Here is a 24,734-nt window from a genome sequence, read left to right as displayed (position 1 = left end):
GAGCACCGGGCATGTCTTCACTGGACGACGCAAAATATTCTTGAAGGAAACATTGATAGCTAAAATAATCATAAAACATTGACAGCTCTATATTTTTTTGACCATCTGCTTGTTTCTTCATCGTCAAGATTGTTTTCGTCTATCGGGCATCGGGATATTGATATTCATTTAGTGGCACACCAAGGTACTTTATCGGTAGGGGTGACAAACGCAAGTGTGAAACGTTTTCTGGTTTGACGTCCCCATTGCCATGGCAATAGCCGGAGCGTTTTGTTCTAATTTACCTGGCACCCATTATATCTACAAATGTTTACACCAAGGACACAGCCTAGAGGGCGTTTTTTTATATTAAGCAAAAGAACAACCCTATTGCCCTCGCAAGCCACAATTCTTAAGTGCGCCGACTGCAGTTTGGAACCTTTGATACTGCTGTTGTTTGCAATCGTCAGACAGTTTAGATAAAAATGTGAGGGAAATAATAAGTATGAAAACGGCAATCAGTGTCGGACACTGGAGCGTGCATGCTTTAGGTAAGCTTGCTATTCACAATAATAGGTGTTGTTCAATTTGCGTATGCCATCTCGATAACCTCTAATATTATGCTGCCTACGTTCAAATATTCAAGAAACCCGAGAAGTACATCATGTGAAACACTGATGAAGGCTTCTGCAAGATCGAATTGAGGCCTAGCATTTTGATCACCAGTGGCATCAAAGCACTCGACCATAATTCGCGCCACGTGTGTGCTTGTTGCAATACTGCGGCCCCTAATGCCACATATCTGACGGGGTCTGATGATGACGATGATTTTCAGACTATGGTACACACCCACAAAGAAGGATTGTCCAGTAAGTGAACGGTGCATTTAAAGTAAATAAGAAGAAATAAAGAAATACAAGTCAATGTATGAGTTGGCATGTTTAATAGCACGTGGGCTCGAAAGCAGATGAAGGCGGCAGTTTCTTTAGGGTCAAAGACGCTGGAATAAAATGGGCAAAGTTTTAGGATTTGCTTAACCGCTTCACGAAAGCATCTCTTCATACAGCTGTTAAAACGTGGATAGGATAGGCGTCAATTTTTTAAGGCAGCGTTTTCATAGCTGGCCTTTTGATAAAAGACGTCAGCAAACTTACTTCGGTGTGCACACGTCACACTAATTCCGATAGCGAGAGCTATGGCATTCCAAGACCAACGTTAACGTCAAACTAAAATGTCATGCACGATTTTCCTTTAATATTTTAGCTTGCTATATATCACTCTTTTAGGATCGAGAAGAGTGTGGTACAGTTTCTGCATCGTCGGATACGCATCCGCACTCATTTATGGCTAGAGATACTTCGTGATTGACAACATAGATCCTACCACGTTTTAAGTTTGCCATCTTGTATGCCCGTTCCCTTCGCGCAATAATCGAATGTCTGCAGGCTGACGTATATAGAGTGTATGTGCAGGCTCCTTGGGAAGCAGAATCGCGCGAAGGTCTGTAATCTTGCTCACATCCAACGTTATACAGGACAGCCAACATTCGTATTTCTCAGACACAGGCACGGCGAAAGGGCGACGGTGCGTGCCCGTTCATTTCATGTCGCTGTTGGCTGCAACACTGGCTTTTACAAGATAAAATCAGAACTCGAGGAAGCAGATTACGGTGGGCAGTGAAATTGTTGCTAAGAATTAACGGTATTTTGCAACGAGCATTAACCGGAGGCATCAAACAATAATTTGCACGCGAATCAAGACAGGTCTCACGCAAGTAATTCAATATGAACTGTATATGGTTGTTTTCGTTTTTACTACGGCATTTCTTTAATTGTATCGTACCGTACTCCGAAATGTGCAGCGTGAATCTTGACATGTCGTGGACGAGGAAAGTCATTTGATAAGGAATCAGATTACGTTCTGAATTCCACTTCACGGCTTGCGTACAGTGTGTCTGCATGCAATAGTACAGGTCACTAATAATTATGCGGAACACTTTGCACCGAAGCAGTGCTCGCGGCATAGACCCACCGCGAATACGCAGTGGCTGACTTTCGGTTGCTCTGCCCGATGTGCCAAGTTTCACTCGAGCTGTTGCTGCCTGATATCAGTAAGGCCGAAGTGCGTCAAGTCTCGTGTGCACAAATTTAGGACCTCGTTCGATAAATATTAGGCATCAGAATTTTTATGCAGTCCCTCATCACTCTATATGTAGTTTTGGGACGTTCGACCACATTACATAGGAATAGTTGTTGGGCTTTTTGGTTCATCATCTTTCATAGCTTCATTATCTTAAAAAAAAGACCAGACATTGAAATACATAGAGCGTCTTTCCTGAGCGTACTTCTTCAGCACCACTTCTGCTCTCCCCTTTGCAACGCATAACTTACATTGTCTTCTCTGCACGGCGACAACAATACCACGATTCGTTCCGCGCTCTATCTGCTGTGACCTTTCCCATAACGAGTCGTCTAAAAATGCGTGTGACGCACGCGCGAAATTTATTAAAGAGCCGCCCAACAGATTTCTTGACATTTTCCCCTGTACTTCCAACGTACTCGTTCGCTTTTTTAAGAAATACGGCGAATGCATAAGGTGAAAGCTCTTCCGCAAATCCGCCTCTCGCGAAATTTCACATTACCGTCAAAGTACAGCGATTAAAATAGATGCAGACGTGTACACAACGCATTAATACCTTGCCGTCATCACGTGCACTAGGTGGTATTCTGCGCAAACAAGAGGGAGAATCTATGTGCACAAGCTCACTTCGATGAGAATCAGTGTCATTGCCCTAAGGGCTGAAATGTTCCAACGAAAGAGACGTCTTAGAGGCACTCTAGGCGGCAAAAAGGTAAAGAATAAATATGTTTGCTGACGTCGGTGCTTCAGCAGGCCAATGTTTGTGCACCTTACGTCTATTCTACTCCAAGCTTTTATCTTTATGATATTGGCCGCCTAGAGTCACGTTTATTCCATTAGAAAAACAGGACCTCAGATGTGTTCATAATGTTCTCCATCGCAGTAAGCTACTGCTCCTATGCTTTTCTTTATGCTGGTTTAGAACCTGGGATTAGCGATCTGTACTTTAGGTAGACAAAGCAGCATCAAAGTATAGGCATGTATGGACATGGCTTAGTATTTTTATTCCGATAGCAATTATATGGACACTCCAAGCGCATTACTGCCGTCGTCCTCGCTGTCGTCGTCGCCATGATGTTCCGTATAAAGCCCAAGGACGATAACACCGTAGCAGCGCGCCGTATGCTGTATGTACGAATGAAAGCGCGAGAGGGGAGCCGACAATCGCAGCTCAATTTGTCGCGCGCACAAGAGGGAAGCTGACATAAAACGTGCCGCCTTCCGTCACGCGGAAAGCTATAGGTAAAGCTATAGATCCGAAGACGCATTTTTGAGGGTTGACGACGAAGCCAAATTGTTGAAGGCGTTGAAAGAGTTCCCAGAGGTGACGCTCATGACCTTGTGGAGTGAGACTTGCGACGAGGGCGTCGTCGATGTCGGCAAATACAGCAAGGAGGCCGCGTGTTCCTTCGGCAATGATTCTTTGGAACATCTGAGCTGCGTGGAGTCGCCGAAAACGAATGCGCACATACTAAAACAGGCCGAAAGGTGTAGTAATCGTCCTCTTCGGTATATCGACAGGCTCAACGGGGATTTGGTGACACGCCTTGACAAGGTCTCTAGCGATCTCGCATCCTTCCAAGTGGCCTGTGAAATCTTGGATGTGTGGAAGGGGATAGCTATAGTGGACCGTCTAAGCGTAGAGCGCCCGTTAGCCGCCGCGCAGACGCCATTCACCCGATACTTTCTTGGGCGCCAGATGGAGCGGGAAGGCCAAAGTGCTGGACCAAGCGCGAATAATACCAGCTAGAACATGTGATCCAATTCCCGTTTAGCAATCGCCGGTGACCAAGAGGCGGCGCGGACGAGCTTCGACGGGTGGAACACGCGTGACAATGTAGTGGGTTACGCTGTGCTTGGGTGGCTGGTTTAAATTGCAGATTCTCCTGACCTCAGGAAAGTCTTCAAGGATTCTAGCTAACGGGAAAGGTGGAATGAGCGTACCGATGCCAGTGGGAGCGACAGCCGAAAAAAAGGCCAGGGATGGAGATGCGCGTCTTGCTGTCAATCAGACGATGGCGGTGCATGCTGACGTCGAGGACTGCCTACTGACTAAGCTGAGATGACGACAATAGAATGACCACGACGACATCACGAGCAGAAACAGACACCTAGTGGCCCAAGCAGTTGACAAATTTGGCCTCTGGCTCGGCACAAGCGGGTATACAGATAGATTGGTGCATGGATAGATAGATAGGCTCAAAGCGGCTAAAGCGGCTAAATAATGCTATTTGCATTAATAAGCAGGCCCACTACGAATAGAGAGCAAGCACGATTGTAAATTTAGGCAATTATACCCCGACCAGCTGTAGCATAAGCATGTAAGTTTTCTAATGCGGTAATGAGTGCAATGTGTATTTTGTTACGCCCCTCCCCCTCTTTTCTGTACCCGTCCACCATTCATGGTGTAAACGCACAGCTTAAAGACATATGGATAGAAGAATAGACAAGGACGAGCGCTCGTCATTACAAGGACTATCACTTCACGGACTCTACTGCAAGTCATTTTTTTAATCAAATGAATATCCTACGCACTCACATCAATCAAACGAAATGAGAAAATGTAGAAGCGTTGCGCATAGGCAAACATGGGGACATATCCAATAGTCAGGCGTCTATCACGGTCAGCGAAAAAGTACCTTTTTTGGTCAGAGCATATAACTCATTGGTGCGGGGCGAATTGCACCTACACTGTTTTGTAGAGCACGTGCTAGGCCTGCGTCATGACCTCATTCCCAGGTGCATAGCGAGGAATCATGGATATGCTTACGAATAATTTGATCTTTGATACGTTGTGTATATTATTCCACTGAGTTTATTACAATTTTCAATTGTGAATCTGCGTTCGTCCTTATCTTTCTTTTTTGGTCCGCACTTGCAAAAGCTGTGCGGTTTCCACCATGAATCTTTACCAACTCGGCCAAATATCTTTTCTGTATCTTTTCTGCCTTGCTAGCCACACACCCTCTGCAGCAAGCAAAAAACGTGTCACGTACCCCTGCAGCCGCGTTGCTGAAGTAGGGTTGCCAAATTTTTGGGGAGGCACGCGATGGTCCCAGATGCATTCGTAGCATGTCTTGTAGAATTTGGGGATCTAGAGTCCGCTTCATAAGCTGCAGTCAGACGTCCTGCAAACATTCCTGAAACATCTGTGGCCTATTCGGGTACAGTCAGCAAAGGCAACATTGTCGTCCGTGCGTTGCCATGGCGTCGTCAGCACGCCACTAACGTCACCCCATCATCAACATTCCGTCGTCATTCCGTAGCCATCACTCTATCAGTGCCACGCCATCCCGGTCATGCACCGTCATTGTCATCTTACCATCATTGCCATAGATTCGTCATTCTGTCGTACCATCTTGGTCACGCAATTGTATAGTCACGTTGTAGTGATGTTGAAGAACAACGCAGTGTCAAAACTGCTAATTACAAATTTAACTGTTTATTGGGCGAACTTGTGCTCCACAAAACAAGAAGCATTCAAGCACTATGATAGTGGCGAGCAAAGTTAGCGAGCGTCGAAACTCTGATCTGCGGGGCGAGCGCGTTCTATTCTATAGATGACTCGTTTAAGGTTCCATTGTGTAATCGCTGGTGCCCGCGTGGCTTCCAGAAAGTACTGCACAATTTGCGTCGCACATAGAATCAGATTGCACAAGGTTAGCTCACAATACTTCACCGATAGAACTAGCGATAACATTCGAGAAACCTCTTACACATGCAGGCGCGTCCTGCGCCGAGCGATAACGTTTAACATTTTTTAAGCCGTGAGAAGCGGTGACCGAAGAAATATAATAAAGAAGCAAGCCTGTCAGTATTTAGTGCGTCGTCTTACAGTCGGCGTCATGCCACCATCTTCATGCCAAAGTCGTAATTTCGGCCGATTATACCTAATAACTCCGATTATGCAATCGGAGTTATTGTATTGCTGCCGTGCCTTCGTTTTATTTGTTTAGTCTTCATATAGTCATTGGATGTCATTGTGGTCGTTGGTTTGTCGTCATTACAACCTCCTCGTCATGCCATCAACGTTAATCACTTATCGCCATGCGTTAGACCAGCCTGTTCGAGAGCCATGAGTTTATGTTGAGCGATATGTCTCCAAATGGAATGTAACATGTGTCTAGATTGGTCGTCTGCTCGGTACAAGGCAACATGTTCGGTAAACAAAACGCCATTGTTCGGAATCACAAATGCGAACTTCGCTAAACCAATACTCAATAAACGTGGGCTCCACATATTTTTCTCGCAAGCACGAATCGGCCTTAATGCATGCTCTATGATGGCTTGGTTTGCTTCACCAATAGCAACAGGCATTGAATTCCACAGTTTCCCAACCGAAAAAAATTCACCGATGACTACGATACACTCTAATGCAAAATTTGAGCGCAGCTTTCTACGTCATTTAATTTCGCAATATATTGGCGGAGCGAAGTGTGGTGCGACTGCCTCTCTAATCGAGATATCGCGAGAGGCCGCGCGTGCGTGATGGGCGCGATTCACAGCTGCCGCCGCAGACAGACCTCCGTTTCAGCGCTTTGTTTTCGTGTCTGATATTGTTGGACCCGCTCGCCGCATGCCATCGCTGAACAGACGATGGCGCGCTACTCTGACGCCATTTATTCTCACGCTTTCGCCATACGCTCCTGCTCTGCTTTCCGCTTTAGAGTACTGTTGCGCCCTGCTCCTCCACTTTCATCCTCGCGCTCTCTATAGCTGACGCCGTCTTTCATCGACCGCTGCGCTCCACGTTCGCTTTTTCATTTTCGCTGTGCTCGTTCGCTCGGTTAGGCTGAGGGACAACGCCGACACTCAACGCAGGAATGGGCGCCTAAGAGCTGCGCTCTAAAACAGCAGCCGCGGTACGATCACGATAGGACAAGGTGGGTTTCACCGCAGCAGTCAGCAGACGACGGCGAAGGTGGGCTTCCAGACGATGGACAGACCGACAGAGAAAGAACTTTATTAACTAAGTCCTGAGAAGCCCTGCCCTAGGACAGAGCTGTGGGATGGAAATTTAAAAAAAATGTTCATGTAGCCATGTTTTTAGGTGACAACAACAAAAATGTACTCGAATATTCATGGTATGTACACGCTAGTGTTTGGAATGGTTCTCGTTAATAGTGGGATTCTGATGGCCTTAAACACGATCACCGGTGTGTGATGAGAGTTCCGAGGAAGGCTGGTTTTCGCTTCCCAGTTTGTCTCTGTTGTCCGAGTCGTCCAAAGGGGTGGTTGTCGTGGCGCATAGGGGCGGCACCAGCGCTTGAGTTTTGGCAGCAGATTCTTTGTCATTTTACTGATTCGTGATGACAATGGTATGTTCCACTTCGTTGTTTCTCTCTGTTGTCCGGGTAATCTCAGGGAGTGGCAGCGACCCACTTTGGTGGCGTTGTGCTCTTAAGCCAAAAGGCGCAGCATGAAATCCTGGCCGCGGCTGCTGCATTTCAATGGGGGCGAAATGCAGAAAAAATGGCCGTGTACCATGCACTGGGTGCACAATAAAGAACCCCAGGTGGTCAAAATTTACCCGGAGTCACCCACTACGGCGTGCCTCATAATCATATCTGGGTTTTAGCACGTAAAACCTCATAACGTAATTTGTTTAGGGAGTGGCATAGGACATTTACAATGGCCGGGGTCTAGTAGAACTGGAAGCCTGTATATTTTTATTAAAATGGCCGCGCGTGCACACAGTGAGCATCGATCCAAGCTTACCGTATCGCAGTTGGATTTTCACCGCTGCCATCTTTTAATGGGGCACACCTCCAGAGAAAAAGAGTGACGAAGTATTATCGAAAAAAAGGGTCGATTAGCTCGACAAAGGAAGGCGAATTAGAAGCGTTACCTAGACTTTTGTTAAGTTACTTGTAACTGAGCTACTTGTACTTAGTTACTTACTTGTACTTGGTTACTTACTTGTAATTAAGTTACTCTGTAACTGATTGCGTTTGGTTGTAGCAGGAAAATATAAACCTAGAGGCAAGACGCTCTACTTTTTCCTCTTTATTGATGAGGTCTTGTTGGTATGGGTCCCAGACTATACTTGCGTACTCTAGACTAGGGCGATTATTATTGTGTTTTCCTGACAATTCTGGCCAAACAGCGCCCGCGTGAGAATAAATTTGGTGCCGATTCAGCGGTACATGCGAGAGAAATGCGCTAGAATTACGTCACACTTCTTTGAGGTTTCAAATGCACAATTGAAACCACGTTCACAACATTGCAGAATCAGCATTACGTCGCACTTCTTTGAGGTTACAAATCGATGATTGAAACCGCGTTCACCACATTGAAAAGGGTTGGTCAGGAGCTCACTCGACAGACGTCCTACCTGCTCAAGGAGCAAAGTGCAACTGACGGGGTTCGTAGCAAAACCCCGTCACCTGCACCCCACACACGCACACGCACACACACACACACACACACACACACACACACACACACACACACACACACACACACACACACACACACACACACACACACACACACACACACACACACACACACACACACACACACACACACACACACACACCTCTACCATATCCCAGGCTTCCTACACTTCACACACATGCACTTTTTCACACTTTGACACTCCTACTGCTTGCTCCTACGGCATGCTGACAGTCGTATGGTGAATTTACAATGACGACGATAGAACTACCGCGACCGTATGACAATGGTATGACAACGTATGCATTTAGACGACTGTATGACGACAATGGCATGACAATGGTATGAGAGTAATCGCGTGACGGCGAGTGTAGGACGAAAATAGCATAACGGCGACTGCATCACGAAGCCTGTATGACGATGATAGCTTTGACGACGATTGCTTGACGAGAGGTTATTGACAATGCTGGAATGAAGACGATGCAATCACCACGACGGCATCACGACCACGAGCACGTACCTAGCGGCCCAAGCTTGTCGACAACTTGGATTACTGGGTAGGCGTAAGAGGCTACATAGATAGGTAAATATTCAGGTAGCAGATTGAAAACATTTGAAGTAGGCAAAGAATGCTAATCACTATAAAATAAGGCTTGACCTCATGGCTCGTCAAGCCCATGTGCTGCGACAGCACATGTGCACTGTCACGTCAGCTCGAAGTGGTGCTGGACCATGAATCGACATGGACCGAAACAAGAACAAAAGCTTATGTTGTGGAGCGCGTTTGTTCTAATAGTTCTAATGCCGTCAGAATTCAGGGTCAACTCCGGGCCATGCTAGTCGCAAACAGCAGCGAGGGCATAGCTGATTAGTTGCAGGGCGTGGCCGGGGACTGCTTCGGGCGCTGCGAAAAGGAAGCCGTGAAAGATATTACTCTTGCTCACGTGAGGCAGCTATTGTGGAAAAGAACTCGCTCGTATCAGGCTGTGTGCGTGTCACGTTCCTCGACACGTAAACGGAGAATGTAAGCCCGTCCACGCCCTTCCTGGAAAAGTAGTGGCGCTAGCTTAAAATACCCGAAATGATCAGCTCTGATCGACTATCAGAGGTCACGGTCCTTACCTAAAAAAATGAACTTGGGTAGCTTTCTTTTTTTTTTCTTGGAGAGGGGGAGGGGGGGGGTCAATACAACTTCGCTGAAATGGTACGGTACTTATACAGCGATGTTATATAAGTCGAGCGACTCTGCAACAACCGCCTCTCCAACGCAGTGGCCTGTATGACCAGAAATAATTTTGTCCCTGTTTCGTTGTGAGCGATGCCGTGGGCAACAGTCACAGGAAAGTGACCTGTATAACGAACGACTTCGGAAGCCCCGAACACTTCGATATAAAGGCGCTTGACCGTACCGTCTTTCCAGGTTCATGTACGTAATTATTAGTAACTGAAGCCTTGAGCCTTTGTCCTGGCTAACAGCGTGGAAGACCAGCATCCTTCCGCATTCAAATGTACATGCCTCTAATAAGGGATTTATTAAAAGACGTTACCTTTTACAACTATTTATGCACCAAATAATTACGTTACTACGGCACGCTTTACATCAAAGAGGCACCAATTGATCAACTTGGAAAGCACCGTGGTGAGGGAAACCCGTGTAGGTAGGATAAGATTGCTTCATACCAAGAACCCTGCTACAGCAATGCAATGAAACTTCGTAAACTGAAGAAGTGGCAAAAGACAGTAACATAGTAAAGAAGAAAATAGAGCTGTTTTTTTTTGTTAAATTTTCGCACATGCTAATATAGTGTACATTCCTACGAGTGGATGCCTAGTTGGTTGTTGTCGAAGATGGAATTGTATTGTCCAAATGAAAATTGTGATGGTGCCGTACGAGAAGACGACACCGGTGGACGTCTTCTTGGTTTTAGGCCCACTGGAGAAAGAAAGCAAGGATTCTCAGATAAATTTCTGAGAGAGCTAAAGCCGCACAAGATTGGGGTTTTGGTGCTGGGGTGAAGCCCGATCTCTAGTCGGCACGGCATTGCAACGATGACAAACAGCAGCGGTATAGGAGCACCACAATCTACTGGATTTCTGGTAGCACTATAACCTGAAAAGATGTCTGTGAATTTCGTCATAAAGCAGGGATTTATGTATTGACGGGTAGTATTCGTGATAAGGATACCAAGTGGAAGGGCCCGAATTCGAGTTAAGGCGCAATGAAATGCCAGCGCAGTGTTTCTCTAAAGACCAATCTCGAAACCTAATTACCGCTGAAAGAACTCTCAAGAAATCTCTAAAACACTTGACACTGATGAAGAATTTGGTGAAGGTTATTTGCGCTAATTTCGCTGTTAAAGTTTATGCTTAGATGAGAAACTGAAAGTGAGACTTGCATCTCTTGAACTACGTGCCGTAATCCCAGCACCGGAACGTCACTGCGATGCCCCGCGTTTCAAAGCAGTCTCTGGCATTTGTGTTGCTGTGTTGAAGTGAATGTTCTGGAAAGTTGTCGCGTTCAGTGATTTGATCTTTCCTTTCCATGCCATCAAGATGCATCACGTCACATCGTCCTGGTGCGGCAACATCAAAGTTGCGGGGCCACTCCTTTTCTTTGTTTTCGCATCTTTTATGGATTTTCAAAGCACCGCTAAAAATTAAAGTGCCTGTTTAGAATTGTAGAAGCTAAATTAATTAATAGAGCAGAACTCACTTTTCTCTTACGAGTTTCTTCACAAATGTTCAATAATTTTAGTGTTTTTTTTAGTATCAAAGCAACATTCTGACGCACAGCGCGCACTTACCCGTTTTATTCATCTTCACGTTTTGTTATGTTTGATAGTGCCAATTGGTAAAAGACAGACAACTCATAGTCCTCAAACTAGGATAACTTCAATCGAACGCCTGCTTCATGCGATAATAGTGGCTGATGGGGTGCGTTGTGTTTATATGTCTCCTTTGTGAAAGAATCCTACACACACTCTCCTCCCACACTTTGGCCCCTGTCTATCGAGGCTTCAAAGCTAGTGTTACTTTGCCACTGTATCACAAAAGAGAACTGTCACTACGTCGGTGACATCAGCACTGGACTTCATCTCCTTGTCCTAATCTTCGCGGCCCCCGCCCCCTAAGCCAATTGTCCCATTGCAGGGTAAGCAACCGAACACATTCCGGGTTAAACTCTCTGCTTTACATTTATCCTGCTTTTCCCTCTCTCTCTCTCTCTATGGATATAACAGATTATCACGGGACTGGATACCCTCGACTCCTCGTATTTCCTACGCAAAGCTGTATTAGTAGCTTGTTAGAAGAAAGAGACTAGTGATTCAACTCCTCTATATGGTACGAGGTCAGAATATCTTGATTTTGCTAAATGTTTTACTTTGTGTGCTTAGGATGAGGGGGCTCCTTTTCATTGTCTCAAAGGCAGAGTCTTAGCTGCGAATGTCAGGCTTCATCACTTCAGTTACATTGAAAGGCGATCGCTCCAATGTCGCATTTCTCGGGATGAAATGTATGCAGTTGCTATGACTAAGTTTAAAGCGTAGTTGCTATGGCTGCATATTACTAAATGTTAGACCATGTTTCTGCGACGAGAAGCACCGCAAAAGTCACTGCGGTACATCAAGTGATTTGGTATCATAATCTTTAGGTTTGCAAAGTATGGTGTTCTTGATATGATCTTTAAAGAAATATCTGTATAAGCAAAGAATATTTTGTGACTAGTGAAGAAGATGGTATTTATTTGTGTTGGCAAACTTGGCACCACTTTTTGGCCTCGTGTATAAGGAAAAGCAAGCTATTTTTCCTGTCCCACAGGGTTTCGCAGGGTATAACTGCACCCCCCCTCTACCCCACGTTTGTAATTAATTTGTAGTTTTGAACAAGAAGGAGTCGCCGCACCCGATAAGAAACCCGTGACCTCGAGGTCCGAGACAGAACACCATACTCGTTCGACGACCATGGCGGGTCCAAGAAATTAATAGGTACTGAAAGCTCACAGTTTGCTTAAAATAATCAATAAGAGACAAATTTGGTGCGTTTAAAATGACGTGAGCAGTTTTCAAGCTTTCCGCATGTGGCGCTTATAACGCCGGTCTGAAATAAGCAGTGGGATACTATTAATCTTGAGAATTGCTTCTTCCGTTGACCAGCCGCGGCGGATGCATTTCCACGGCTGTGAAATGCAATTACGCTCGTCGTAAATGCTTCGCCTAAATCCCTATCGTTGCCCCCTGATTGTGTAATGCACTGTCAACTAATAATTAATCATTGTGGGAAGATAACGAACGCTGAGCTGTCAAAAGTTGCGTAACCAAATATGCACTTAGAATCACTCAAAGATACGCAACACGGTAGGGATTCGTGCAACTGAAAGCAGGAGCCCTATGCAGACACGCAAACGTTTTAATGCGATAGCATTAAGGGCCGCGTGTCGCACAAAAACAGGCGTCGGTGTCGGCGTCGTCGCCGGCGTGCGATCTCGGCGTCCGTGGCGGAGAAAATCATCCCGAACAACCAACCCAACCGCGCAGGCGCTCCACAAGGTGCAAGATATTGGTGGAAAAAAAGTGAATTTCTCACAGTAAAATCCGTCAGAAAAACACTAAAGTACGACTTAACCACTACCTGCAGACATGGTGGCGTCGGATTCTAATTTGAATGTACGAGAAAACATAATTGTGTTACAAGGAAAGTCAAACACAAACCACTTTTCCAGCATTTCTACCAGACCTACAGCTACGCTCTCAGGAAGTTTACTTGCCAAAATGATATCCAGATGGCGCTCGCATCCTCGGCAGGTCAAATTGGGACTTCGCCTGCCTAATGCGTTCTGGACGCGCGCGCGTGTCGCGGCAATAGCAAGCAATTCATAAAATAATAAAAAATGTGCTAGGGCCTTCACATCTTAATATGAGACCACTTATATTGCCCGTGGAAAAAATCATTAACAGCAATGCATTTATTTTTAAAAGTGAAGCCGACTTTAAGCGGATCGGTAAGCTGGCTTTCCCACGTTCTCTGCTGCAGTCGGAAAGCCAGCTTACAACGGGGCCCGATAACGCTATCGCGTTCCACTCCTAAAGGCGAAGCTTAAGCGTCTTCTAATTTTTGTATATTTCGTTGCTAGTTGAGTTGTGTTCGTGTTAACGCGCCTTCCTTCAGGAACGTGTAACATGCGCTTTCTTCTTCTTCTTTCAGGAGTTTCACGTGCCAAAACCAGTTCTGATTATGAGGCACGCCATAGCGGAGAGCTCCGGAATAATTTTGACCACCTAGGGTTCTTTAACTTGCACTATTAAGGCAAGCACACGGGCGTTTTTGCATTTCGCCTCCATCGAAATGCGGCCGCCGCGGCCGGGATTCGGTCCCACTACTTCGCGTTCAGCAGCGCAACGCCTTGACTGAGCCAACCCGGCAGGTAATATGCGTTCTTTCAATGGCATAAAACGATCATGTCTATAGAGGGGATTTGCCAGTCCCCAAGACGACGTATGAGGTTCCGTCAGCCAAGCTGTGCTCTACAAGGGCAATATGGCGTTGAGGGCTTTTTGATGCCTTTAAAATATATTATAATGTTATTATAGTTGTCCATATTCTTACTTCAGTGGAGGACACATTCTTGTTAGAAGGCCTCCATAATGAGTAGAAAATAGGCAGTATGAACAAATTGCTGGAATTTGACATAAATGAGTGACATTGCAGGTTTTACTAGAAGAATAAAAATCGCACATTCATGCACAAAGCCTCCGCTTTGCATGCGAGTTTGTTGGGGGTTTTATATCCAGTAAATTGCAATGAACTTTGGATTAACCATGGTCGCAATATTCCGTGTCTCACTTATATATATATATATATATATATATATATATATATATATATATATATATATGAGACATGTATGTACATACATACATACATACAAATTGACAGAAGAGTCCCCACTTTAAACTCGGATTTTTTATCCAGGTGTATCAGTCTTCGAGCGCCGGAGCATGCGTTAGCAGTGGTCTCATGTCGGTTTGTAGGCTCATTGTTCGCTTCACTCAAACGAAATAAAAGCCGCATGGATTTGACGAACTGGAATTTCTACTAAAGCACTACTATTCTACTATTTTGTTGTACAGCAGGCCAGTCCTTTTTCTGTGTTTGCACCTTCGTAGATATCAATCTCTATTTATACATCCAGTGGCATTCAGGGCTCAAATAATGCCGTGTACCTAAATTTACGATTGACCCATTATTGCGCAAATTCTGTAGCCGAATCTGCAAGGCGAACATAGGCTATTTAGCCTTGTAAGCCTTTTTATTGTGAACAGCAGAATCGTGGCCCTTTTGGTTGCACACACAATTTTCCCCAGAGCTATATGATGTTTTTGTTGCTCTACTGGCAACAAAACCACCTTGAAAAACGCCATATTTTTTTCAAAACAATTGATTTTTTGAAATTAGCATATTCAAGCTGATCACTGTCTATTGAAGAATATTTAGCAAAGAGAATTATCTTGTTATCTTAAGCCGTTCAAAAGTTATGACCATTATTCTAACCCCTCCTAGACGTATCCGAAACCGAAACTGAAGGTTTCTAATTCCACAGCATCTGCTATCTCGTCATAAATGCCTCTCGTATACATATAACGCAATGTTAATTTGTTTAAGTACGTTCTAAAGCTTTTGGAAGCATTTGTGGGACATGATGTTATCGATTTATTTAAAATTTCTATAAGAGGGCTGCGGGGCGCTACGGCCCTCTGTTGTTTACATTGCGCCCGTTTAATTTGGTTGGCGTCTGCGTTTTTTGTGCAATGCGTGCTTTTTCGTATGCCATTTTGAGCTCGCGGATTTAGTTCTAGCCCTTCAAGGAGAAAGTTATAGCACTCCATGAAATATGGGACAGTACAGGACGAAAAGGAAGCGCCAACGCAGTGACTGTCGCCGTGTGAGAAAGACCGCATGTGAGTCAGCTGGAGACGCAAAACAGGCCAGAAAAAAAATTCGTGCTTCAGCTCACTCAAAATAAGTTCGTGTTGATTCCAAGGAAGGCCCAAGCTAAGAGCGTGGTGGATATTAGACATGCTGAATGTTCTTTAATTGCATTTACATGTGGTTCCAATCTTTAAAGCAATTTTTCGCGAGACATGTTTTTTTTTGCATCCTACAGTTACGCGAACAGTGATAACTTTCCTTCTAATAAATGTTCTCGCATAAAATTTTGGTGCTATTTCTTTGTATATGGAGCTGTGCATTCAAGTAGAATTACTGAAAACGAGTAGTAACCAATTGTGTGAAAAATAAACCTGCCGGATATCAACGTTATCAGTCTTTTTATGATAACGCACCTTACCTTAGAGATATGGTGATTGTGGTGGTTAGGTGCAAAGGGTATTTTCCTCATTACGTACCTGCCAAGTCGCGTTTGAATCGCACCTACCATTTTGTAGTTATGACTGTTCGCGCAACATCATATTTAGGCACATTCGGATGTATTTATTTTTTTTTGTTTACATTTTTAGCGATTTCATCATTTTGAACTTTCACACTACCTAAGCTTTACGAGCCCAAAATAACTTTGTGACTTTTGGACTAGAATTGTGAATTTTTTTCTCGAAGGTGGTAACCTACCTTAAGGTGCTTGTGACAGGGCATCATGTAAAAACAACTCTGCACTGCGCTTCACCACCGCATCCCTCCCGCTTCACAATTCAGTTTCGCGGCAGGGTCTATAAATTATTTATCAAACATAATAAAATTTATCCCTCCTCAAACGGAATGTGGTGTCGAAGCATGGATATTACCGAAACAAAGCGGTCAGTGGGAAACATTGACATTTATTCTAATTCCTACAGAGGATATTCACCACTGGCCTCAACACATTTTAGTGATTTGTTATCCTTGAGACTCCGACTTGAAGCTGTAAACCAGCTGTCGTGCGGAAAAAACTGCTCAAACTAAAAAAAAAATGATCTCGAATATATATTACATGAGAAGGTCGCAAGGGCAAAGCTGACGCAGGAAACATAAAGCCATTAAAAATTAAAAAAAAAAACATGCACCGTCGCTTTACAAAGTCTAACCCCAGATAGAGGGACGTGTTAGAAGAGCGGAGTGTCTTCCGATAACGGTATTTGGATGTGCACAAACGATGTTCTCCTGATTACAACAGGTTTGTATTACAGCAGGTTCGTCTTATAAGCCAAGGTGAGCCATTTGTGCCAACCTGCACTTCACAAAAGAAGCGTTACCCCAGGCGTATATAGGACGGTGTTTCTTGAATTTTTTGGTACCGACGCAATCAGTAGCGGATATTTTTAAATATAGATATTTTTGAGTTCCTTGCACTTGCTACGATTTGCTGCTTTGCTGACTGAGTACGGTAAAAAAATAATTTAACTGAAATCTTACAGACATTAGTGGCTGCCATCTTGTAAAGTGAATAAACTTTAAAAAAGCGTTCAGCTGCATAACGCAGACGGCTTCGTTTCCGCAAGCAGCTATTTACACATTCATTTGTCCAGTAGAGACGTAAGATTGATGTAGAATCCCAGTAACAGCGCTCATCTCGTTACTGCAAAGCATGGGAAACTCGGTACGCCGTTCCCTAATGTAATAATATACGCACATTGCTAACATGCTACGAAGTCCTTCGGCTCACGTGTTTAACGAAAGGTAAGCATATTTGAACAATGTAGGTTCTCCTGCATGACTGTCGGTACCCTATGATATTTCTGGTAGCTCTCACAATTGCAGGGTAGGTGTACGGCAGAAAACTTCGTTTTATTGGGTACAGTGGCGCCGAAAAGTTAATTTTCGATTATCACTGTTGCACTAAAGCTGCGGTCTCACCTTGTAGCATGCATTTACTGCCTTGCATATAGTATTTCGGTAATATCCGTGCCTTTAACAAATAATCACATTTGCCAACGTTTACAATGCGGATGACTTTTCCTCAATGAAGCACACAAATGGCAATGGTTCATTTATTTTGTGCTTGGTTTGTCTTAGCAGAGAGAAGAACTTATAGGTTCCCACACAAAAAAACCTATACAAATGGTTCTGTAAGGGTTGCATCTGCCTATAAGTGTTAATCTATCAAACGCTATCAAAGTGATAACGTTTGATGGTGAGAAAGAATAGCAATAGAGGAAGTGCCCTAGGCCATATTTCCTATAATAATGTGGACGCAACACCAATTACCCATTATTTTTGTGTGGCTCTAATAATTCTTTCGGAAGCACATAAAACTATAATTTGGGTCTCGAGTGCGTGCCGCATGTAGACATTGTGGGAAAACACGGGGAATGCGGGAGATGGAAATTCAAGACGATGAGCAAAGCGAGGACAAGGTGAGAGCAGGAGCCAGCGTTTCGACAAGTGGACTTGTCTTCTTCAGTGTAGAAATTGTGCTAGATGTGAAACATTTTTAATTCAACAAAGTGCAGAAAGCAACGGAAGTGCGTTGCAATTGCTTTGGCAGTTCCGCTGGCTGGTGTCTATTTCTGGGTATTGAGTTTTAAATTTGTCGGCTATAAAGAAACAAATGGTTGCCTAGAAGAGCATTTTAAGGGTGTGTTGTATGTCAGACGTTTGGTCCTACCGACGGCCACGCGCTTATTCAAGAGGTCCGAAACGAGGGGAAACAGAAACCTGCCCACCTACCTACCTACCTACCTACCTACCTACCTACTTACCGCAAAATGCGTGAACTGAGGCAAATGCTCCGCATTCGATATATACGCAAAGCTGTGCACTAAGCCGCATGGTCAACGTTTAGTGGTATGAATTTTTTCCCTAAAGTAAAAAATCTTGTATAAGGTGCATCTGGACGACGAAGGACGGTGACAAATGCAAGAAATTGATACTGTAACGCGTGACCTTAGATCGAACGTTGCTATATTTTTTTTTTTTTCATTAACTCCCAACCACGCAGGGTGTTGCAGCCGGCATATGGGTCTTCAGATTTCGTTATTCAACGTTACAATAGAATAAAACAGTTACAGATTATATGAAGACCATTACCGTGCCACCTAACGCGGGTGATATGCGTTAAGCAGCAGGCTCGAAAGAAAAAATGGAGGGGCCTTATGTCCACGTGACATAATGCATGGACATTTTTGAAGTATCGTGGAGAGCCATAATTATCGCCAGCAGCGTGTCGAAAAAATAGCAATTGCCAAAGCCGCATGCAACATTCCTGTGGATACTTCTCGTGTGGATTTTTCCTGAAGTCGCAGATTTCCTGAAAAATAATGTGATTACAACAGGAATGATCGTACCGCAAAATATAGTGAAAATAATGTTTATGTATGTATTGGAATACTTATATATATATATATATATATATATATATATATATTATTTGAAAAACAATCACTGGACTAGAGAATATTGACTATGATAGATGGAATTGCCAGCTTGAAAACGGCGCACATGCGGCGCACATACTTATTTCAGGTAAAATTGTCTTGCGAACATGGTGGCGACAGTACAAATCGGACTCGTTTGCCGCTAATAAACGACAAGAGCCGCTTATAATTTCGTTGTAAGATTAACAGGAGCTAAATTGTACACTATTTTCACCTGTTATACATTACTGCAGGGTTAAGTGTATACCTTTGTTTCCAGGATTATATATCCCACGGATAATATCAACTAAGAATGGTGCTATATGCACTTTTATGTGGTTTTCTATACATACTGTGGCCAGCGAACTCTCACGGGAAACGTAAGATCTTTCGTTAGAACGATGTACGTAGTCATTGGTGTTTTATATGTCGTTAGACGCATAAAATGTCCAACAACCTTTCTCTCTGCTGGAACTCGTGTGCCTCTAAGCATGTCAATTTGTCTACCCATTCAAGGTTTTGCTGTTTATAAATCCTATATGCTATTACGCTTTGAATGACTGGGAAGTTTGGTGATAATTATCATTTTAATTAGAAAAATGTTTAAAATGAGCAACTAGCCGCGTAAAAAAACATTCGCTATGCCAAAGCGACTTACGCTGTCTTTGGCACTACGAACGGCTCAGAACAGACCGTCGAAGTAGACCTTGCACTGCAAACAAGTTATAATTTACCATGCTCTTGGAAGGCACCGTCTTTCGGTCATAGTGGTAACACACAAACTTTCAACGAGGAGGGCTATTTGGCTGGTCGTATCGTGCAGCTTAACGCACCACCAAAATACGAGTGCTGCTAACGATGACAGGCATGCGTATCTATGTATTTGCAATTCATATTTACCGACGGTATCAGCGAACAAGAAGATAAACAATTGGTAATGTAAAAACAGCGCACAAGAACCATCCTAGTTCCTTATAGGTGTATAAAGACGAAAAAAAGAGCATCAGTACACGCAACAATTTCAGCCTGTTGGATACTCCAGATGCATAAGAAGCAAGTCTGAAAGAAAAGTTAAAGGACGTCAATAGACAAACAGCCCCTTTGAAGAAATGCTTCTTATGTTGCAGAAATTCTTGCACATAGCTGACATTGTTATCTACACGCATATTGGCCAGGGACAGCGAATAATAAAAAAAAAGATACCACATATTATGCTGCGTCACGGTATCACAACAGAAATTTCAAGAAGCTTACTCATTCCAAACAAAAATAAACATTCTGGACAAAGCGTCATGTTATATTTAAAGTGTTTTGAAGACGAACAGAAGTTTACGCTTCCCGTTAAACGTTCCGCACCCATGGTGCACTCTCTTGAACGCCTCAATGCACCGTGCAAAGCCACCACTTTCGTGCCAATATCGGTGGCTCTGAAAGTTCTATAACCTATACTAACGCGTGCCATTGAAAGCTTCTCGAATGGGAATCGTTCACCATTGTGAACGTCAAACGGAACACCAAAATTTCTTTAAGCTTTGTGATTAAGCATCGTTAGCTTTTAAGTTTTATGCTCTGAGGTACAATATACTTCATGAGGGTAATTTTTCAATTCTTAAGCTATTGAAATATATTCAAGTGTGACAGCTTACTCACTTCGGAGGCCGTATTTGCCATAAAACGTATAGTAGTTGCACTTGAATGCACGAAAGCAGACACTTTCAGTTGCCAGGGTACTTATTAAGATATACTATTTCAGGAAGCAGGTGAATAGAGGATATCTATACATACGTACACACATACGCACACGCACACAAATATGTATATATTGTGAGACAAGGTTTAGGCAGTCAGACTCTCATTTATTCTCTCGAGCGAGAGCCCCACTACCAGGCCCCAAAATGGTGATGATGAGAATGTACAGAGGAGAATATGAAGCGTATGAATAATGCTCACACTAATTTCCCCGCGCGCGCAAGCGGCCAGCCAGGCCGCGACTTAGCCAGGTGGGAGGCGCCGAACGAATCGTTTGAGACGCGAAACGTGAACGATCTCAGAACTACGATAACAATAGTCACTTTCCTGTTCACAACGACCAGCAGTCTGTAATGTAAAGTTAAAGGGTGCAAAAGAACGAATGCGCAATGTGTCTGTGAATCTTCTTGTTTGAGTGGACAGAGAACCACGCTCTGGACGCCGATATACAAACTTGACAATTATGTACGTCCGGAAAGCGGAATTCTGAGACCCTTGGTCTCAACTGACGTGACCTGGAGTTTCTTTAAAATACTGGGGCGGAATTCACTAAGCGGCGCTGTTCGAACAAAATTTCTTAGCCGGAAAGTTCTTACGCTGAGATAAGGGTGCAACCGAAGTGGTAGCGCATTTAACTTACGGCGTCGTATGAGCGCGAGGAGGAAGCAAAGCTCGGGTTAAACGACAAGAAATGAAAGAAGTGCAGTCAACTGATAACATGACCGCACATGATGCTTATGTAGTCGAGGCTATATTTTTACGGCTAATCACTGCAAACCACTACTGCCCCTATATTCGACAGCTTTCTTTTTTGCGGGCGTCTGCTACAGCGCCGACAAGCTCAGCCACACTTGCCCATTCAACGCAGCACCGCCAAAACAATTGTAGTCAAAGTGTTACGCATTCAGCTCACATTTATCCGAGAGACAAGACTGATGGTGACGATATGGTGGCATAATTGGCCCAAAAAGAGACGCTTAGCCGGAGCAATTTGCGGCCAGGTCTGCCAGGCTCACCTCGCCTGCATACATCACCACCACCCACACGCCATTACAAAGCTACTGTCTTTATGTCGATACTAATTAAGATAATGAAAAAAAAGAGGTCCATCATATATAGGGCTCTTAGCGTTAGGTATAACCCTTTTCGTTCCATCGCTTGTTTGAGCGGTTCTTAAATTATTCTCACGCTTTATTGTTAGCGTCGAAATTTCTGCCCCATATGATAGTACTTGAAGAATGAAATGATCGTACACTTCTTTTCAACGACAGCGGTGACTTCCCGGCCACGATTTGGTATTGCCGGCCGTATGCAATTCGTGTCACGCATGCAATCTCCGTATACAGGTTCGGCGAGGACATACACAACACATAACATAACAAAGATACCATTCGCGTAAGTTCTATCTCATGTAGGCGCGTTTTGGGGTGCGCGTTAACGTTTCACATTTGTTCGCCGGTGAAAGCGTGCACCGGAGATAGATAAACAAGTACACGTGTCACTATACATGCTTTTCATTCTAGCATTTTCAAGCGAAGCTTGCATTAGCTCACAAGTTTTGGTGGCATTGTATTCACATAAAACTATTGGAGGGCGCTTAAGCTTCGCCTTACGAGTGGGACGCGATAGCGTTATCGGCCCCGTTCGCATCGCATTTTTGTTTCAGTAGGCTTCACTGCAGCAATTACGTGGGAAAGCCAGCTTACAAAAGCCTAGCTTACAACGATCCTCTTAAAGTCGGCTTCACTTTTAAACAGAAATGCATTGCTGGGAAGACGTTCTTCCAGTGGCCATATAGGTCGTCTTATAATAAAATGCCAAGGCCCAGGTACCTTTTTATTATTTTATTATTTGGTTGCTATTGCCCCTACTAGCGCGCGTGTCCAAAACGCATTAGGCAGGCGAAGTCCCGATTTGACCTGCCGAGGATGCGAGCGCCATCTGGAAAGCATTTTCGCAAGTAAACTACCCGTGCGCGCCGCTGTTGTTATGGCACAAATACTGGAAAAGGGGTTTGTGTTCGAGTTTCCCCGTAACAGAATAACGTGTTCTCCTACATTCAAATTACAAGACGACGCCACCATGTCTGCATTTGTGGTCTTGTCGTACTTTAGCATTTTTATAACGGAATTCACTGCGAGAAATTCAATTTTCGTTCACCAAAACCTTGTATAACGTGGAGGGCCTGCGCGGTCGAGGTGGTTCGGGATGATTATCTTCTTCGCTAATACCTTGCGCCACGCGTAGGGCCTGCGCGGTCGGGGTGGTTGGGGATGATTTTCTCAGCCACAGATGCCGGCAGCCAAGCCAACGCCGGATTTTCTGAGACACAGGACCTTTCACGCTATCGCGTTAAAACTCACGCGTGGCGCATACCCGCATTGTATATGCGGGTATTGACCCTTTGCACGGAGCAGTGTGCTCTAGAGGAACGAGATGACGCTTTCGGCGGCGCGCCATACGTTGCCTCAGCGAATGCGCACGAATACGAAACCATTGCTGCTTCTGGCCTGGTACGGTGGGATCAGCTGTCGGAAATTCAAACTGGGTGTTCGCTAATGCATTGTGCCCAATTTACTCTGCAATATTTGTTGCGATAAAGGGAAGAAGTGTGCGCTGCAAAAATAGTGATTTACATATTAAGGAGTGCAATCAACCTGTGTCACCGCTGCTACATAGCACTGTTTGTTTTGCCGCCCTTCGCGATGCACCGCTTTCCTCGAGGATCAAAAAAGATAGTTCATCCGCTAGAGCTGTACAGCTAACACTACAAAGAAATGACTTCTACTCTGGAACGTCGGCGCTTGTAGAGGGAGTACCGATCGTTACAAAAGGAAGTAGCGCTACTTACTAGCGTAGTAAACTTCTCGCACGTTATCTATACACACATCCACGCCTACTCGCACGCAAACTTATGCTCCCCCTATCGCCAACGTATCAATAATAAGTGAATGGGCGCACACTTGAATCAATGTGCCGAAGCATGAGTGATACACCGACAAGACACGAATGTTTGAAGCTGAACGTTTCGTGACGGTCCACAGAGTAAGCGAGGGACTAGCGCGATAATCCGTCTTTGCTACAAGCTACCACCAAATACAGAACATTTTCATTCCAAGCTTTGTGCGCAGCAAGAAGAAATCTATCGCAGCAGAGCACACCCGCGAGTGATTTGGCTGAAAATAAACAATCAGATAGCGGCCGCACCAAGGAACCGAGGAACTTTACTGAGTCAGAAACATGAGAAGCCGCAGCTTCAAAATGTTTGCCAAATAAAGGACGAAAAGCACACTGATCCCGATTTACTTCATAAGCGGAAAATTTGGACAGCTTCGAATAGATTTCTAGCCCCGCTTTTAGTACAAGCACCGTATACGATGCTCGCGCCGTTTGGACAAGGCGTAATGAGCTCTGAAAGCACTTACATGGCCTCCGTGGTGGCGGTGGTGGTGGCGGAAAACATTATATATATATATATATATATATATATATATATATACAGATGGAGAAGTGGCTGTGGTCAAAGCTTCGTGTCGTGCACAAAGGCACCACCTACGATATGCATCGAAACGAAGGTTTGCTGTGCCGCACCGGTATTACGCGCTTGATTAGTAAATACGGAGGTAACGGAGGCATCTGAGGCACGCAATGGACGCGTCACCACGTGATCAAACATAACAGCGCTCATGGCAGTGCCGCGAAAAGGGTCAATAAGCGATGGATATGCGGGAATGAGAAACATTATTCCAGATGGTGTTGATATGAGCCGGGGACAAGACAGCAAGGGCAGGTGCGGGGAAAACTGTGCCGGCGCCGAACCACGAGACGCGCGTGACCAATCAGGATCATTTCGTGCGTCCCGGGGAGGGAAAGGGAAGGAAAGGGGATTAGCGCGCTTTCCGTCGGGCTTCCTTCGCCTCAGATCAGTTGCGGCGTCCAAGTGGGAAGGCCCAGCCTGGCGCGTTCTGCCGAGGAGCAGGCTGCGTTTGACCAATGGTGCCGCGAACGCGCTCAGGAAAGGGCTCATCATCATCCGAAGCCCAGTCGAAATGTAAGCGAAGAGCCACCGACCCCGAGTTGCGGGAGCGCGATGTTCAGGCGAAACGTCAGCATGGCCTTGCCCTC

This window comes from Dermacentor silvarum, chromosome 3 (assembly GCF_013339745.2).
Source record: "Dermacentor silvarum isolate Dsil-2018 chromosome 3, BIME_Dsil_1.4, whole genome shotgun sequence".
Taxonomy (NCBI): domain Eukaryota; kingdom Metazoa; phylum Arthropoda; class Arachnida; order Ixodida; family Ixodidae; genus Dermacentor; species Dermacentor silvarum.
The sequence above is the reverse complement of the archived record's forward strand: the minus strand, read 5'-3'. Positions refer to the sequence as shown.